Raw genomic sequence first — 20623 nt, forward strand, 5'->3', positions numbered from 1 at the left:
CTTTACTGTAGGAATGGTGTTCCTTTCATCATAGGCCTTGTTGACCTCTCTCCAAATGTAACTTTTATGGTTGCGGCCAAAAAGTTCAATTTTGGTCTCATCACTCCAAATTACCTTGTTTCAGAGGTTTTGAGGCTTGTCTCTGTGCTGTTTGGCGTATTGTAGGCGAGATACTTTGTGGCATTTGCGCAGTAATGGCTTTCTTCTGGCGACTCGACCATGTAGCCCATTTTTCTTCAAGTGCCTCCTTATTGTGCATCTTGAAACAGCCACACCGCTAGTTTTCAGACAGTCCTGAATTTCAGCTGATTTTATTTGTGGGTTTTTCTTTGCATCCCGAACAATTTTCCTGGCAGTTGTGGCCGAAATGTTGTTGGTCTACCTGACCGTGGTTTGGTTTTTACAGAGCCCCTGGTTTTCCATTTGTTAATTACAGTTTGAACGCTGCTGACTGGCATTATCAATTCCTTGGATATCTTTTTGTATCCCTTTCCTGTGTTATACAGTTCAACTACCTTTTCCCGTAGATCCTTTTTACAATTCTTTTGCTTTCCCCATGAGTCACAATCCAGAAACATCAGTGGCTGGATGAAAGATGCAAGAGTCTGTCTGGATCCCAGAAACTCACTCAGCTTTTATGCACACCCACTGATTACAAACAAACAGGTTACAGGTGAGGATGTTACCTTTAGTAGCCATTCAACCCCATTTGTGTCAAATTCTGTGCATATTATCAGGCCAAAATCACCAGGGTATGTGAACTTTTGATCAGGGTCATTTGTATGTTTTTGGTTGTCATTATGAGTTCAAAAAAGAAAACACAGTAGTTTGACAATAAATGGCTTCACCCAACCGATAACCATGAGCAGAGAAAAAGTTTTTTTGTTATCCATATTCTCTGAAACAAGGCCAAGAAAGGAAAAATTCTGCCGGGGTATGTAAACTTTTGAGCACAACTGAATAGGCTCCACCCACAGTCACCCCATCTATAGGCTCCACCCACAGTCAATCACATCTATAGGCTCCATCCAGTGTCATACCAGTCTATAGGCTCCACCCACAGTCTCATCCCCACCTATAGGCTCTACCCACAGTCACCCGCCATCTCTGCCCCTATAGGGGTCAGTACGTAAATTACTGTCCTGTAGATAATGAAATAATGAGATGGAAATAATGATTTTGACTGAACCATAGATCTGTATCATCACTGGTAATGAACCATAAGACTGTTTCCCGATGTCCCATCTTCGCCCTCTTTTTCATGTTTTCTTCTTGGTCGACCTCTTGGTTTTTGCATTCTTTAAAATTTGTTTCTTGATAGGCAGCGTGACTGCCACAGAAATAGGACGGTGTTTTTTTGGGGAGGAGTCACCACAGAATATTATGACTTTTCCTTCTCTTTATTTTGGACATCGCCCCTTATATAGAGGAATGGACTTTTTTTTTCTGGGGGTATTATGATGTCTGCAGGGGGGTCTGATTGGTTTCTTAGGTGTTACCCTACAAAGGGGTCAGATTCATTATCCTTGCCCAGTCATTATGGACTTCCTTACCTCTTTCCGGGCATTTTAGACTTTTTTATCTCATCATTATGGACCTTCTTATCCCTTCCCTGGTCATTACGGACCTCTTTACCACTTGTCCAATAGTAATGGACTTCCTTACCCATTGCACAGTCGTAATGGACCTTTTCACCCCTTGCTCAGACGTTATGGGCCTGTTCACCCCTTGCTCAGACGTTATGGGCCTGTTCACCCCTTGCTCAGACGTTATGGGCCTGCTCAGACGTTATGGGCCTGTTCACCCCTTGCTCAGACGTTATGGGCCTTTTCACCCCTTGCTCAGACGTTATGGGCCTTTTCACCCCTTGCTCAGACGTTATGGGCCTTTTCACCCCTTGCTCAGACGTTATGGGCCTTTTCACCCCTTGCGCAGACGTTATGGACCTTTTCGCCTTTTGCCCGGACATTATGGACCTTCTCGGCATCAGAAGTGATATCCTGCCACACATGAGGACGGTGAGACCTTCCATTGTCCCTCCGCGGACCTGGCATAAAGGGATGACAGGTATATTAAACCCGGGCCTGGAGCATGGTGTATGAGATGGTTCTGGAGATCGCAGGAGGTAAGGGTAATAACGCACCAAGTAGGCGGGGGTCTGTGCAGCATCTAGGGGGGCAAATAGGGTGCACCACTGAGAAGGAAAATGTGGGCTCCACTAGACGGAAAGAACATTTAAAAGTCACTTTGGTTTATGGTAATCCAGGGATGATCACGCCATGGAGAAAGCTACATGAGGACATCATAATATAATGATGACCTCATAATTCATCTGTAACAAGAGCATGGCGACACACCCAATGACACGCCCCATGATGATGTCATCCCCACATCACAGTATTCCGCCGTGAGGTCATAATATATTGTGACGTCATCACCCAGTGTATAAAACGTGGTGAGTGAGTCACTGGCGTCACATTGTCCTAGCGCGTTATACAGACGAAGAAGAGGATCATTCCCGCGTTTCACCGGTTTCTGTCTCTTCTGAGATGGATCATCGTATGACTGACGTCAGACAATACGGTAGCAGCGCTCAGACACCGGCCGCCACCAGACGGCGTACGCCTCCCACAGGCCTGTACATGCCGCTAATGAGTCCCTGCGTGGTCGTAGCGGAGCCACAGGGTAAGATGATATATTTTTTTACTATGAGGCCCCCTAGTGGTGGAGATGAGTAGACCAATCACTGAGGACTGTGATGTAATATACAGGTAGCAGATGATAGCCCGCCATGCGGTGCTTATGGAATGCTGTGACATCATAAAGGCAGCAGACGCATCACGGTTCCGTGGTCCGGACCCCATAGTGGTGGCCCCTCAGCTGCCGGATTGTATAAGTTGGTGTAAAGACTGAACATTACCCAATGTGACGACCTCCATGTTCTCTCTCTCTAGGTGGTGTCTATAATATTGCTTGGATCCCACTTTTTCCTGCTCAGTGGTGCCCCCTGCCTCCCGCCATCTTTCCCCCATACACCTTGCTCCAGACTCAGGATGTATACAACCCTCACCTTCTCACATCCGGTTCCGGGAGGGTCAATGACCAAGCCTCACCGCTCTCAGCCAAAGTCAATAACACCCCCCAGGGCAATATACACAACCCCTCTGCAGGGGTAAGACCCCACAACCCTCCAGACCACAGAGCGGACATCATAGTTCTCCCACAGCAAGCTCCATACCCCGGTGCGGTGGGTGATGTTCAAAAAGAGCAGAAGGAAAAGCTAAAATCTCCTGAAGTGCCACCAGCCCGACCACCAGAGGGTCAGAAAAGCGGCCCGACTACGGGGCTCACGCTGCCGATAAAGAAACAAATCTTACAAAAAGTCCGAAAGAATCACCAAATCCAAGACAGCGACCGAGAAGACAAAGAATACAGAACCTGCAAGACGGTGAAATTCAACCCTTCAGCAGACCCGAAGACCTTGTCAAGTCTCCTGAAGGAGCATGAGAAGAAGGCGAAACGTCGTTAGGGTCACTGATCAGATTTATACAGCATCAGAATAAAAATATCTCATCCTGACAGTGCGTATGTAATGTATCTAAGGGGCTGAGCGGACAGTATCACAAAGGAGAGGATTAGATACACGGCTCAGCAGACAGTATCACACAGGAGAGGATTAGATACACGGCTCAGCAGACAGTATCACACAGGATAGGATTAGATACATGGCTCAGCAGACAGTATCACACAGGATAGCATTAGATACACGGCTCAGCAGACAGTATCACACAGGAGAGGATTAGATACACGGCTCAGCAGACAGTATCACAGGATAGGATTAGATACACGGCTCAGCAGACAGTATCACACTGGATAGGATTAGATACACTACTCAGCAGACGGTATCACACAGGAGACGATTAGATACATGGCTCAGCAGACAGTATCACACAGGATAGGATTAGATACACAGCTCAGCAGACTATCACACAGGAGAGGATTAGATACACAGCTCAGCAGACTATCACACAGGAGAGGATTAGATACACAGCTCAGCAGACAGTATCACACAGGAGAGGATTAGATACACGGCTCAGCAGACGGTATCACACAGGAGAGGATTAGATACACGGCTCAGCAGACGGTATCACACAGGAGAGGATTAGATACACGGCTCAGCAGACAGTATCACACAGGAGAGGATTAGATACACGGCTCAGCAGACAGTATCACACAGGAGAGGATTAGATACACGGCTCAGCAGACAGTATCACACAGGAGAGGATTAGATACACGGCTCAGCAGACAGTATCACAGGAGAGGATTAGATACATGGCTCAGCAGACAGTATCACACAGGATAGGATTAGATACACGGCTCAGCAGACAGTATCACACAGGAGAGGATTAGATACACGGCTCAGAAGACAGTATCACACAGGAGAGGATTAGATACACGGCTCAGCAGACAGTATCACACAGGAGAGGATTAGATACACGGCTCAGCAGACAGTATCACACAGGAGAGGATTAGATACACAGCTCAGCAGACAGTATCACACAGGATAGCATTAGATACACAGCTCAGCAGACAGTATCACACAGGATAGCATTAGATACACGGCTCAGCAGACAGTATCACACAGGATAGCATTAGATACACGGCTCAGCAGACAGTATCACACAGGAGAGGATTAGATACACGGCTCAGCAGACAGTATCACACAGGATAGGATTAGATACACGGCTCAGCAGACAGTATCACACAGGATAGGATTAGATTCACGGCTCAGCAGACAGTATCACACAGGATAGGATTAGATACACGGTTCAGCAGACAGTATCACACTGGATAGGATTAGATACACTACTCAGCAGACGGTATCACACAGGAGACGATTAGATACATGGCTCAGCAGACAGTATCACACAGGATAGGATTAGATACACAGCTCCGCAGACTATCACACAGGAGAGGATTAGATACACGGCTCAGCAGACAGTATCACACAGGATAGGATTAGATACACGGCTCAGCAGACAGTATCACACAGGATAGGATTAGATACACGGCTCAGCAGACAGTATCACACAGGAGAGGATTAGATACACGGCTCAGCAGACAGTATCACACAGGAGAGGATTAGATACACGGCTCAGCAGACAGTATCACACAGGAGAGGATTAGATACACGGCTCAGCAGACTGTATCACACAGGAGAGGATTAGATACATGGCTCAGCAGACAGTATCACAGGAGAGGATTAGATACATGGCTCAGCAGACAATATCACACAGGAGAGGATTAGATACATGGCTCAAAAGACAGTATCACACAGGATAGGATTAGATACATAGCTCAGCAGACAGTATCACACAGGACAGGATTAGATACACGGCTCAGCAGACAGTATCACACAGGAGAGGATTAGATACACGGCTCAGCAGACAGTATCACACAGGAGAGGATTAGATACATAGCTCAGCAGACAGTATCACACAGGATAGGATTAGATACACGGCTGAGCAGACAGTATCACACAGGATAGGATTAGATACACGGCTCAGCAGACAGTATCACACAGGAGAGGATTAGATACACGGCTCAGCAGACAGTATCACACAGGATAGGATTAGATACACGGCTCAGCAGACAGTATCACACAGGATAGGATTAGATACATAGCTCAGCAGACAGTATCACACAGGAGAGGATTAGATACACGGCTCAGCAGACAGTATCACACAGGAGAGGATTAGATACACGGCTCAGCAGACTGTATCACACAGGAGAGGATTAGATACACAGCTCAGCAGACAGTATTACACAGGAGAGGATTAGATACACGGCTCAGCAGACAGTATCACACAGGATAGGATTAGATACACAGCCCAGCAGACAGTATCACACAGGAGAGGATTAGATACACGGCTCAGCAGACAGTATCACACAGGAGAGGATTAGATACACGGCTCAGCAAACAGTATCACACAGGATAGGATTAGATACACGGCTCAGCAGACAGTATCACACAGGATAGGATTAGATACACGGCTCAGCAGACAGTATCACACAGGAGAGGATTAGATACACGGCTCATCAGACAGCATCACACAGGAGAGGATTAGATACACGGCTCAGCAGACAGCATCACACAGGAGAGGATTAGATACACGGCTCAGCACACAGTATCACACAGGATAGGATTAGATACACGGCTCAGCAGACAGTATCACACAGGATAGGATTAGATACACTGCTCAGCAGACAGTATCACACAGGATAGGATTAGATATACGGCTCAGCAAACAGTATCACACAGGATAGGATTAGATACACGGCTCAGCAGACGGTATCACACAGGATAGGATTAGATACACGACTCAGCAGACAGTATCACACAGGAGAGGATTAGATACATGGCTCAGCAGACGGTATCACACAGGATAGGATTAGATATACGGCTCAGCAAACAGTATCACACAGGACAGGATTAGATACATGGCTCAGCAGACAGTATCACACAGGAGAGGATTAGATACACGGCTCAGCAGACAGTATCACACAGGAGAGGATTAGATACACGGCTCAACAGACAGTATCACACAGGAGAGGATTAGATACACGGCTCAGCAGACAGTATCACACAGGATAGGATTAGATACACGGCTCAGCAGACAGTATCACACAGGAGAGGATTAGATACACGGCTCAACAGACAGTATCACACAGGAGAGGATTAGATACACAGCTCAGCAGACAGTATCACACAGGAGAGGATTAGATACACGGCTCAGCAGACAGTATCACACAGGAGAGGATTAGATACACGGCTCAGCAGACGGTATCACACAGGAGAGGATTAGATACACAGCTCAGCAGACAGTATCACACAGGAGAGGATTAGATACACGGCTCAGCAGACGGTATCACACAGGAGAGGATTAGATACACAGCTCAGCAGACAGTATCACACAGGAGAGGATTAGATACACGGCTCAGCAGACAGTATCACACAGGATAGGGTTAGATACACGGCTCAGCAGACAGTATCACACAGGAGAGGATTAGATACACAGCTCAGCAGACAGTATCACACAGGAGAGGATTAGATACACGGCTCAGCAGACAGTATCACACAGGAGAGGATTAGATACACAGCTCAGCAGACAGTATCACACAGGATAGGATTAGATACACGGCTCAGCAGACAGTATCACACAGTATGCAGGCCGTAGTGTCTGGAGGATATAACACATCACCAGTAGAGGGCGCTCTCCTCCAGAGAGAACAGAAAGTGAAACTACCTTGTGTTCCTCCTCAGGAGTCCGGAGACGTCGCCCGGTGTTGTGTGCGGGGCAGCCGGGACCTCACTGTTCGCAGTCCCCGAGGAATCGTCTATTCTGAGGGTCCCGGTAAGAGAATAACGTACAATGTGATCATGTGCTGAACCTATAACTCAGCAATGTGTAGACGTCAGGAACCACAAGTCCCAGCACTGATAGGAAAAGGCACCAGGTGCTCATGAGATCTGAGCAGCACTCCCATCATCCGTCCCTGTAGTTACAGAGGTGTGAATCACAAAGCAGGAAAGGAACCTGACCTTACAGGAGCCTGAACCCTGAGCAGTGTGAACAGGAGGCTGCAGCCCGGTGTGATTGATGCTGCTGGCAGTATAGGGGACTACCTGTCAATCACCTGGAGAGGGGCAAGGAGAAGCCGCCGGGACCCAGTCTGGGCAGCATGACTCTGATGACAGGTTCCTTTGGGCTACGGCCCCACTATCAGTATTTTTTCTCAGAAGTGGGCGCTCCCTGTATATAGAGATACATGATAAGATACTGTCTGCAGCCACCACTATATGGGTATATGGGGTAACGGTAGCAGAGCCTGTCTGGTGGCCTTACCCAGGTACATAGCTATTTTAGCTTATTTATGACCAATTGGTTGTATTACTTCCATCTGTATAAGGGTTTTAACCCTTTTGTTTCTGGGTATTTTGATTGTGATGGGATATTATTGCTTTGGGGGTACTATTTGTAAAAGGTATTCATGATGGGTGGTATATATTTATTAATACATGTGACCCTGTCGCTCCCCCCCCCCTTATATTTCCACTTGCTATATAGGCTGACCTTTCGGGCGCTGTGTCACAGTTTTTAACATTGTTTTATTCATGTGGATCCAGCACTCTGTGTCTACTCTGTCGTCCGCATTTATCTTTGTAATTTGTGTTTACTACATGTGTTAATAAAGGAATTTTCTTACTTCTTTACAATTTTGAACTTGTGTGGCCATCTTTTTGTTTCTCTGCTTCACAGAGGAACAATCCCCCCTTATCTTTATTATGATAAGATCCTGTCTGCAGCCACCACTAGGGGAAGCTCCCTGTATACAGAGATACATCATAAGATCCTGTCTGCAGCCACCACTAGGGGAAGCTCCCTGTATACAGAGATACATGATAAGATTCTGTCTACAGCCACCACTAAGGGGAGCTCCCTGTATAAAGAGATACATGATAAGATCCTGTCTGCAGCCACCACTAGGGGAAGCTCCCTGTATACAGAGATACATGATAAGATCCTGTCTGCAGCCACCACTAGGGGGAGCTCCCTGTATACAGAGATACATGATAAGATTCTGTCTGCAGCCACCACTAGGGGGAGCTCCCTGTGTACAGAGATACATGATAAGATCCTGTCTGCAGCTACCACTAGGGGGAGCTCCCTGTATGCAGAGAAACATAAGATTCTGTCTGCAGCCACCACTAGGGGGAGCTCCCTGTATACAGAGATACATGATAAGATTGTGTCTGCAGCCACCACTAGGGGGAGCTCCCTGCATACAGAGATACATGATAAGATCCTGTCTGCAGTCATCACTAGGGGGAGCTCCCTGTATACAGAGATACATGATAAGATTCTGTCTGCATCCACCACTAGGGGGAGCTCCCTGTATACAGAGATACATGATAAGATCCTATCTACAGCCACCACTAGGGGGAGCTCCCTGTATACTGAGATACATGATAAGATCCTGTCTGCAGTCATCACTAGGGGGAGCTCCCTGTATACAGAAATACATGATAAGATTCTGTCTGCATCCACCACTAGGGGGAGCTCCCTGTATACAGAGATACATGATAAGATCCTGTCTACAGCCACCACTAGGGGGAGCTCCCTGTATACAGAGATACAGTACAGACCAAAAGTTTGGACACACCTTCTGATTTAGAGATTTTTCTGTATTTTCCTGACTATGAAAATTGTACATTCACACTGAAGGCATCAAAACTATGAATTACCACATGTGGAATTATATACTTAACAAAAAAGTGTGAAACAACTGAAAATATGTCTTATATTCTAGGCTCTTCACAGTAGCCACCTTTTGCTTTGATGACTGCTTTGCACACTCTTGGCATTCTCTTGATGAGCTTCAAGAGGTAGTCACCGGAAATGGTCTTCCTACAATCTTGAAGGAGTTCCCAGAGATGCTTAGCACTTGTTGGCCCTTTTGCCTTCACGCTGCGGTCCAGCTCACCCCAAACCATCTCGATTGGGTTCAGGTCTGGTGACTGTGGAGGCCAGGTCATCTGGCGTAGCCCCCCATCACTCTCCTTCTTGGTCACATAGCCCTTACACAGCCTGGAGGTGAGTTTGGGGTCATTGTTCTGTTGAAAAATAAATGAAGGTCCAACTAAACGCAAACCGGATGGAATAGCATGCCGCTGCAAGATGCTGTGGTTGCCATGCTGGTTCAGTATGCCTTCAATTTTGAATAAAACCCCAACAGTGTCACCAGCAAAGCCCCCCCACACCATCACACCTCCTCCTCCATGCTTCACTGTGGGAACCAGGCATGTAGAGTCCATCCGTTCACCTTTTCTGCGTCGCACAAAGACACGGTGGTTGGAACCAAAGATCTCAAATTTGGACTCATCAGACCAAAGCACAGATTTCCACTGGTCTAATGTCCATTCCTTGTGTTCTTTAGCCCAAACAAGTCTCCTCTGCTTGTTGCCTGTCCTTAGCAGTGGTTTCCTAGCAGCTATTTTACCATGAAGGCCTGCTGCACAAAGTCTCCTCTTAACAGTTGTTGTAGAGATGTGTCTGCTGCTAGAACTCTGTGTGGCATTGACCTGGTCTCTAATCTGAGCTGCTGTTAACCTGCGATTTCTGAGGCTGGTGACTCAGATAAACTTATCCTCAGAAGCAGAGGTGACTCTTGGTCTTCCTTTCCTGGGGCGGTCCTCATGTGAGCCAGTTTCTTTGTAGCGCTTGATGATTTTTGCAACTGTACTTGGGGACACTTTCAAAGTTTGCCCAATTTTTCGCACTGACTGACCTTCATTTCTTAAAATAATGATGGCCACTCGTTTTTCTTTACTTAGCTGCTTTTTTCTTGCCATAATACGAATTCTAACGGTCTATTCAGTAGGACTATCAGCTGTGTATCCACCTGACTTCTGCACAACACAACTGATGGTCCCAACCCCATTTATAAGGCAAGAAATCCCACTTATTAAACCTGACAGGGCACACCTGTGAAGTGAAGACCATTTCCGGTGACTACCTCTTGAAGCTCATCAAGAGAATGCCAAGAGTGTGCAAAGCCGTCATCAAAGCAAAAGGTGGCTACTGTGAAGAAACTAGAATATAAGACATATTTTCAGTTGTTTCACACTTTTTTGTTAAGTATATAATTCCACATGTGATAATTCATAGTTTTGATGCCTTCAGTGTGAATGTACAATTTTCATAGTCATGAAAATACAGAAAAATCTTTAAATGAGAAGGTGTGTCCAAACTTTTGGTCTGTACTGTACATGATAAGATTCTGTCTGCAGTCACCACTAGGGGGAGCTCCCTGTATACAGAGATACATGATAAGATTCTGTCTGCAGCCACCACTAGGGGGAGCTCCCTGTATACAGAGATACATGATAAGATCCTGTCTGCAGCCACCACTAGGGGGAGCTCCCTGTATACAGAGATACATGATAAGATTCTGTCTGCAGCCACCACTAGGGGGAGCTCCCTGTATACAGAGATACATGATAAAATTCTCTCCGCATCCACCACTAGGTGGAGCTTCCTGCTCGTCAGTACTGCGGGACCTTACACAATCTGACATTGTTTAGACCAGGGGTCCTCAAACTACGGCCCGCGGGCCACATGTTGCCCGCGGAGGACTTTCATCCGGCCCGCCGGGCTATGGGCGGAGGGGAGCTGTACCATTGCCCGCCCTACCCCTCGCTTGATCAGGGCCCCGGCAGGCGGATACTTACCTCTCCCCGTGCCTCCTCAGATCCGCTGTCTTCCGTGCTCTGCGCTTCCTGTGACGTCTCAGGTCAGAGGGCGCGGTGACGTCTTTACACCGCGCCCTCCCGAGTGCCGTCACAGTCAGCGCAGAGCGGGACGCCGCCGCCGCGACGCTGGAGTCCAGACCAGAGTAGAGCAGCGGCAGCAAGTGAGAAGTGAGGTGAGTATTGGATTTTTTTTTTTTTTTAATGTATGGAGGCATAGGTCATTATATGGGGGGGTGACATCCTGCAAGGGGTATAATATGGGGGGCTGACATCCTGCATGTGGCATTATATGGGGGGGTGACATGCTGCATGTGGCATTATATGGGGGGGTGACATGCTGCATGGGACATTATATGGGGGGGAGGGACATCCTGCATGGGGCCTAATATGGGGGGGGGTGACATGCTGCATGGGGCATTATATGGGGGGGAGGTGACATGCTGCATGTGGCATTATATGGGGAGGAAGGTGACATGCTGCATGTGGCATTATATGGGGGGGGAGGGTGACATGCTGCATGTGGCATTATATGGGGGGGAGGGTGACATGCTGCATGGGGCATTATATGGGGGGGAGGGTGACATACAGCATGCGGCATTATATGGGGGAGAGGGTGACATGCTGCATGGGGCATTATATGGGGGGAGGGTAACATGCTGCATGGGGCATTATATGGGGGGGAGGGTGACATGCTGCATGGGGCATTATATGGGGGGGAGGGTGACATGCTGCATGGGGCATTATATGGGGGGAAGGGTGACATGCTGCATGGGGCATTATATGGGGGGGAGGGTGACATGCTGCATGGGGCATTATATGAGGGGGTGACATCCTGCATGGGGCATTATATGGCGGGGGTGACATCCTGCATGGGGCATTATATGGGGGGGAGGGTGACATGCTGCATGGGGCATTATATGGGGGGAAGAGGTGACATCCTGCATGGGGCATTATATGGGGGGGTGACATGCTGCATGTGGCATTATATGGGGGGTGACATGCTGCATGGGACATTATATGGGGGGGAAGGGACATGCTGCATGGGGCATTATATGGGGGGAAAGGGACATCCTGCATGGGGCCTAATATGGGGGGGTGACATGCTGCATGGGGCATTATATGGGGGGGGAGGTGACATGCTGCATGTGGCATTATATGGGGAGGAAGGTGACATGCTGCATGTGGCATTATATGGGGGGGGAGGGTGACATGCTGCATGGGGCATTATATGGGGGGGAGGGTGACATGCTGCATGGGGCATTATATGGGGGGGAGGGTGACATGCTGCATGCGGCATTATATGGGGGAGAGGGTGACATGCTGCATGCGGCATTATATGGGGGAGAGGGTGACATGCTGCATGGGGCATTATATGGGGGGGAGGGTAACATGCTGCATGGGGCATTATATGGGGGGGAGGGTGACATGCTGCATGGGGCATTATATGGGGGGGAGGGTGACATGCTGCATGGGGCATTATATGGGGGGAGGGTGACATGCTGCATGGGGCATTATATGGGGGGAAGAGGTGACATCCTGCATGAGGCATTATATGAGGGGGTGACATCCTGCATGGGGCATTATATGGCGGGGGTGACATCCTGCATGGGGCATTATATGGGGGGGTGACATCTTGCATGGTGCATTATATGGGGGAGTGATATCCTGCATGGGGCATTATATGGGGGGGTGACATCCTGCATGGGGCATTAGATGGGGGGTGACATCCTGCATGGGGCATTAGATGGGGGGTGACATCCTGCATGGGGCATGATATGGGGGGTGACATCCTGCATGGGGCATTATATGGGGGGGGAGGGACATTCTGCATGGGGCATTATAAAGACAGGGGAGTGATATCCTGCATGGGGCATTATATGGGGGGTGGCATCCAGCATGGGGCATTATAAGGGGGGGGAACATCCTGCATATGGCATTATAAGGGGGAACAGCCTGCCTATTGGGAACATTTACCTGCCTATTGGAAACATTTACCTGCCTATTGAGGACCTATGCTGTCTATTGGGAACATTTACCTGCCTATTGGGAACATTTACCTGCCTATTGGGGACCTATGCTGCCTATTGGGGACATTTACCTGCCTATTGAGGACCTATGCTGCCTATTGGGGACATTTACCTGCCTATTAGGGACCTATGCTGCCTATTGGGGACCTATGCTGCCTATTGGGGACATTTACCTGCCTATTGGGGACCTATGCTGCCTATTGGGGACATTTACCTGCCTATTGGGGACCTATGCTGCCTATTGGGGACATTTACCTGTCTATTGGGTACATTTACCTGCCTATTGGGGACCTATGCTGCGTATTGGGTACATTTACCTGCCTATTGGGTACAGTTACCTGCCTATTGGGTACATTTACCTGCCTATTGGGGACCTATGCTGCGTATTGGGTACATTTACCTGCCTATTGGGGACCTATGCTGCCTATTGGGTACATTTACCTGCCTATTGGGTACATTTACCTGCCTATTGGGGACCTATGCTGCCTATTGGGTACAGTTACCTGCCTATTGGGGACCTATGCTGCATACTGGGGACATTTACCTGCCTATTGGGGACCTATGCTGCCTATTGGGGACAATGACCTGCCTATTGGGGACATTTACCTGCCTATTGAGGACCTATGCTGCCTATTGGGGACATTTACCTGCCTATTGAGGACCTATGCTGCCTATTGGGGACATTTACCTGCCTATTAGGGACCTATGCTGCCTATTGGGGACCTATGCTGCCTATTGGGGACATTTACCTGCCTATTGGGGACCTATGCTGCCTATTGGGGACATTTACCTGCCTATTGGGGACCTATGCTGCCTATTGGGGACATTTACCTGCCTATTGGGGACAGTTACCTGCCTATTGGGTACATTTACCTGCCTATTGGGGACCTATGCTGCGTATTGGGTACATTTACCTGCCTATTGGGGACCTATGCTGCCTATTGGGTACATTTACCTGCCTATTGGGGACATTTACCTGCCTATTGGGGACATTTACCTGCCTATTGGGTACATTTACCTGCCTATTGGGTACATTTACCTGCCTATTGGGGACCTATGCTGCCTATTGGGTACAGTTACCTGCCTATTGGGGACCTATGCTGCCTATTGGGTACATTTACCTGCCTATTGGGGACCTATGCTGCCTACTGGGGACATTTACCTGCCTATTGGGGACCTATGCTGCCTATTGGGGACAATGACCTGCCTATTGGGGACATTTACCTGCCTATTGGGGACATTTACCTGCCTATTGGGGACCTATGCTGCCTATTGGGTACATTTACCTGCCTATTGAGGACCTATGCTACCTATTGGGTACATTTACCTGCCTATTGGGGACCTATGCTGTCTATTGGGGACATTTACCTGCCTATTGGGTACATTTACCTGCCTATTGGGGACCTATGCTGCCTATTGGGTACATTTACCTGCCTATTGGGTACATTTACCTGTGTATTGGGGACCTATGCTGTCTATTGGGTACATTTACCTGCCTATTGGGGACCTATGCTGCCTATTGGGTACATTTACCTGCCTATTGGGGACATTTACCTGCCTATTGGGGACCTATGCTGCCTATTGGGTACATTTACCTGCCTATTGAGGACCTATGCTGTCTATTGGGGACATTTACCTGCCTATTGGGTACATTTACCTGCCTATTGAGGACCTATGCTACCTATTGGGTACATTTACCTGCCTATTGGGGACCTATGCTGTCTATTGGGGACATTTACCTGCCTATTGGGGACCTATGCTGCCTATTGGGTACATTTACCTGCCTATTGGGTACATTTACCTGCCTATTGGGGACATTTACCTGCCTATTGGGGACCTATGCTGCCTAATGGGTAAATTTACCTGCCTATTGAGGACCTATGCTACCTATTGGGTACATTTACCTGCCTATTGGGGACCTATGCTGCCTATTGGGGACATTTACCTGCCTATTGGGTACATTTACCTGCCTATTGGGGACCTATGCTGCCTATTGGGTACATTTACCTGCCTATTGGGTACATTTACCTGCCTATTGAGGACCTATGCTGTCTATTGGGGACATTTACCTGCCTATTGGGTACATTTACCTGCCTATTGAGGACCTATGCTACCTATTGGGTACATTTACCTGCCTATTGGGGACCTATGCTGTCTATTGGGGACATTTACCTGCCTATTGGGGACCTATGCTGCCTATTGGGTACATTTACCTGCCTATTGGGTACGTTTACCTGCCTATTGGGGACATTTACCTGCCTATTGGGGACCTATGCTGCCTAATGGGTAAATTTACCTGCCTATTGAGGACCTATGCTACCTATTGGGTACATTTACCTGCCTATTGGGGACCTATGCTGCCTCTTGGGGACATTTACCTGCCTATTGGGTACATTTACCTGCCTATTGGGGACCTATGCTGCCTATTGGGTACATTTACCTGCCTATTGGGTACATTTACCTGCCTATTGGGGACCTATGCTGCCTATTGGGTACATTTACCTGCCTATTGGGGACATTTACCTGCCTACTGGGGACATTTACCTGCCTACTGGGGACATTTACCTGCCTATTGGGGACCTATGCTGCCTATTGGGTACAGTTACCTGCCTATTGGGTACATTTACCTGCCCATTGAGGACCTATGCTGCCTATTGGGTACATTTACCTGCCTATTGAGGACCTATGCTGCCTATTGGGTACATTTACCTGCCCATTGAGGACCTATGCTGCCTATTGGGTACATTTACCTGCCTATTGAGGACCTATGCTGCCTATTGGGTACATTTACCTGCCCATTGAGGACCTATGCTGCCTATTGGGTACATTTACCTGCCTATTGGGTACATTTACCTGCCTATTGGGTACATTTACCTGCCTATTGAGGACCTATGCTGCCTATTGGGGACATTTACCTGCCTATTGGGGACCTATGCTGCCTATTGGGTACATTTACCTGCCTATTGGGGACCTATGCTGCCTATTGGGGACCTATGCTGCCTATTGGGTACATTTACCTGCCTATTGGGGACCTATGCTGCCTATTGGGTACATTTACCTGCCTATTGGGGACCTATGCTGCCTATTGGGGACATTTACCTGCCTATTGGGTACAGTTACCTGCCTATTGGGGACATTTACCTGCCTATTGGGTACAGTTACCTGCCTATTGAAATACCGGTTGATTTAACTTTACTTCTTCTTCATTTTAAATATTGTATTTGTTCCTGTATTGTTTTTTTTTACTTCAAAATAAGATATGTGCAGTGTGCAGAGGAATTTGTTCATAGTTTTTTTAAAAAAACTATATTCCGGCCCTCCAATGGTCTGAGGGACCGTGAACTGGCCCCCTGTTTAAAAAGTTTGAGGACCCCTGGTCTAGACAATGTGGGGACACAGTCTAAATAGTCACTCAAAGTTGCTAACTTATTGATACATTTTCAGGAAGAATAACTGAGGAACATTACAAAACAGAATATTTAGTCTATGTTCTCACATGTTGTGTTTTTCAGCATTTTTTTGCTGTAGATTTTGATGCAAATTTTCAGCTGCGTTTTGCAGTACCAGCAAAGTCTATGAGAAACCAGAATTCTCTGTTTTTTTCATTCAATTCATCTTGTGTATTTTGGGCCTTGGTTGGATTTTTGGAAAATAGAGCATGTCACTTCTTTCAGCGTTTTTTCAGGAAGTAATGGGTTGTGAAAAAAACGATGAGTAATGCATCAAAAACTCCCCAAAATTTGCTTCAGCGTTTTTGATGGCAAAATAGAATGGTGTTCTTTTTTTTCACAGAACTTTATGTACATGCATAAATGGAGACAGAAGGACAGTGAAAAAAAATGCTGAAAAACACACAAAAATATGCATCAAAAAACGCATCAAAACATGCATTTTTGACAACTGATTTCCTGCCAGAGATCAGTTTTGCTTCAGAGTTGTTGCGTAAAAAAAACCCCACATGTGTGAACATAGAATAAGGCTATGTGCGCACGTTGAGTATTTGGTTGCAGAAATTTGTGCAAGGTTTCTGTATCTCTTGGCAGCAAAAATGCTGCGTAAAAATCTTGCGTTTTTGCCGCTATTTGATATGTTTTTGCATGTTTTTTGCATGCGTTTTTTGATGCGTTTTGGAACTAAATAAAGAGATTTGAAAACAAGAAACGTGGGACATCGCTTTATCCTTGAATTACCGTCAGACCTGGGGTGAGTATATTGGTTAATTTAAATGATTAAAGAACGTGTCTGTTGTATTTCAAATAAAGTGTTTTATTCTCTGTGTGTATTTATTTAACTCTTTACTTACAGGTTTAGTAATGAGGGTGTCTGGTTGACAGCTCTTCATCACTAAACAAAGGGCTTCGTGTCAGCAACACCTAATCCCATTAGCCCTACTCCCATTCAAACATGAAGTGTAATTTCTGGGGCAGCTGGGGGCTGCTATTTTTAGCTTTGGAAGCGGCCATTAGGCCAACATGTTCCCTGGCTATAAATAATAGCTCACAGCTGTTTGGTTAGCTGCTGCGTCTCCACAATCAGCAACCCGCAGCGCATATACGCTGCGTCCAAAATGCAGCGTTATAATGCTGCACTTGTTTTGTCAGAACATGCAGATCCACCGCTTGTAATGACATTTCAATTGGTCAAAGTCTGCAGCGGAGACTAGCGTCTCCGCTACAGAAATTGACATGCTGCGGATGAGTTTACTTAGCGTCAAAAACAAGTACTGTGGGCATGGGATGTCTTATAAATGAAAGAAAATGAAGAATTAAACTAAAAAAATGCCGTGGGCTTTTAATTGTGTCATTTTCATAACCAGCAGAAGGAAAGCCGGCCACTGGGGGCTGATATTACTAGCCAGGGAAGTGGCCATTAGCCAAAGATACTCCCTGACTATTAATAACAGCTCACAGCTGTTTCCTTAGTGTTTACTGGCTAGATTACAGGGGGACCCCAGAAAAAATTTGACATAGGGTCTCCCTATAAAATCTAACCTGGAAAGGGTAAACAGACAGCTGTGAGCTGATAGTAATAGCCAGGGAAGGGGACATGGATCCTGGCCCCCTCTGAGGCTAATAATATCAGCCCTCAGTGGCCCCAGACATGGCACATCCATAAGATGCTCTAATTTTGGCACTTAACCTCGCTATTCCCACTTGCCCTGATGCAGTAGCAAGTGGGGTAAAAGGGTTGCAGTTCATGTCAGCCTTGTATTGGCAACTGACATGAAGCCCAGGTTAGTAATGGAGAGGCATCAATAAGACGCCCCCATTACCAACCCCGTAGTCAAGGTTTTGAAATAAACACATGGCCTAAAAAAAATACCTTATTTGAAATAAAAGTCCACATGGTTTTAATAATGTATTTGATGATAAAAAACACTGTATACTCCCCTAACTCCAAATTTGCTGAAGCCAGTGTCCCCTAAAAAAAAAATAATAATAACCATATCCCTCACCTCTCCGCCGTGATTACTTAATCCAGAGTGTCCCTCGACGATCTGGGTCACTTCTAGTGCAGTCAAACCAGGAATCACTGACGTGACTGCTTTAGTGGACAGCACTCTATACACTGACAGGAGTGTAATCACTCCCTTCAGTGTATAGTGCTGAGATGCCGGGAAAATTCTCGCACAGCAACGGTGCAGTAAGTGAGTTCACCGGAGCTCATCAGCTGATGAACTCATGTGACCTCTGTCCCGGCAGCTCAGCGCTATACACTGCCAGGAGCGATCATGCTTTTGTCAGTGTATAGAGTGCTGCCGGGTGATCGGATCTGTACTGTGTCAGGAGAGCTGAGAGGTTCTCTTTAAATAGTAATTTGGTTTTTCATGCCGTCTATTATTGCATATTAATCAGGGCAGATTGTGTGAGGTGTTGGGCCGTAGTACTTGGTACATAGCAGCCATAAAGTTGAGCTGCTCGAGTGTTCATTGAGGCTAATAGTTACTTTAGCATTTCGGGAAGTTGTAGATCAGCAAACTGTTCTTCATCCGTAGGAAGCTACTCACAAGCAGAAGAGGTTGTTGTTGGCATTCAGAACATATGAAATCTGCAGAACATGACAGCCGCATTCAGAAAGGAGCAATAGTCTGCAACTCTACAAAAGATAAACAGAAACCAGCTTAACCAGTGTAAACCAGTTATATTCCAAAACTAAAAGTGATACCTACAGCTTAATGAAAAGGTTGAATCCAGAGATAATGTTGTCACTTTGCAAATTATTTTTGTAATTTGTCAATTGTTTTAGTTTTTTTTCTTTATTTGGATCCAGAGATGAGCGCTGCAGTCTGTGTAGGGATCATAGTGACTGTTGGAAGCATGGTGACTTTAAGGATCACTGTGACTGTAGGGATCGTGTTGTCTATAGTGATCAGTTTGGCTGTAGACAGCATGGTAGCTGTAAGGATCATGGAAGGAGCATGGTGCCTGTAAGGATTGTATTGACTATAGTATCATGGTGGCTGTAGGGTCTGTATTGGCTTTCGTAGTTGTAGTCTTTATAGGGGCTGTAGTTACTTTAGGATTCTGGATGACTGTAGTGTCAGTGGGTGTTGTAGGGGCTTTAGTTGCTTAGTGTGATTGTAGTGGCTGTAATAGACCTTCTCCTGGATCTCCTCATGCCTCACTAATCGCACATTTACCATCTCCCATACCACCTACCTCATCATGCCCTCTCTCGGTCAGTGTCCCTCAAGGCTCTGTCTTGGGTCCCTCTACCATTGTCCATTTACAGCTTTGACCTGGGACAACTCATAAAGTCCCATGGTTTCCAGTACCATCTAGATGCTGATGACACTCCGATTTACCTCTCTGACCCAGACGTCACCTCTCTACTGTGCAGAATCCCAGAGTGTCTATCAGCCATATCCTCCTTCTTCTCTTCACGCTTTCTAAAGCTCTATGTGGACAAAACCAAACTCATCATCTTTCCTCCATCCCACTCTGCCCCCCTACCAGACCTATCTAGCACAATTAGTTACATCACGCTTTCCCCTGTATCACAAGTCCGCCACCTCGGAGTAATCCTTCACTCTGCCTTGTCCTTCAAACCATGCATTCAAGTTCTTACTACCTCCTGCTGCCTCAAACTCCAAAATATTTCCTGAATTCACTCTTTCCGCAACTCCAAATCAATAAAAATGTTAGTACATGTCCCCATCTTCTCCAGCCTCGACTGCTGCAATACTCTCCTCTATGGCCTCCCGATTAACACTCTTGCACCTCTCCAGTCCATCCTTAACTCTGCTGCCTGTTTAATCCTTCCCTCCCCTTGCGAATAATCC

At 46.9% G+C, this 20623-nt stretch overlaps 1 protein-coding gene across 2 annotated transcripts in view; it reads left to right on the forward strand.

Moving 5' to 3' along the window:
- Window positions 1-20623, forward strand: part of LOC141162597 (up-regulator of cell proliferation-like) — a 31310-nt gene that overhangs the window by 4521 nt on the left and 6166 nt on the right. Inside the window, exon 2 of one of the 2 annotated variants that reach the window (XR_012250792.1) lies at window positions 2955-4137. The gene's annotated coding sequence lies outside the window, so the exon portion shown is untranslated. Of the gene's footprint in view, window positions 1-2954; window positions 4138-7324; window positions 7416-20623 lie in introns of those variants that run through there. The other variant, XM_073648859.1, reaches the window with a different exon arrangement.

Source organism: Phyllobates terribilis, unplaced genomic scaffold, assembly GCF_046119375.1.
Source record: "Phyllobates terribilis strain yellow unplaced genomic scaffold, ASM4611937v1 Scaffold_9__5_contigs__length_417890890, whole genome shotgun sequence".
Taxonomy (NCBI): Eukaryota; Metazoa; Chordata; class Amphibia; order Anura; family Dendrobatidae; genus Phyllobates; species Phyllobates terribilis.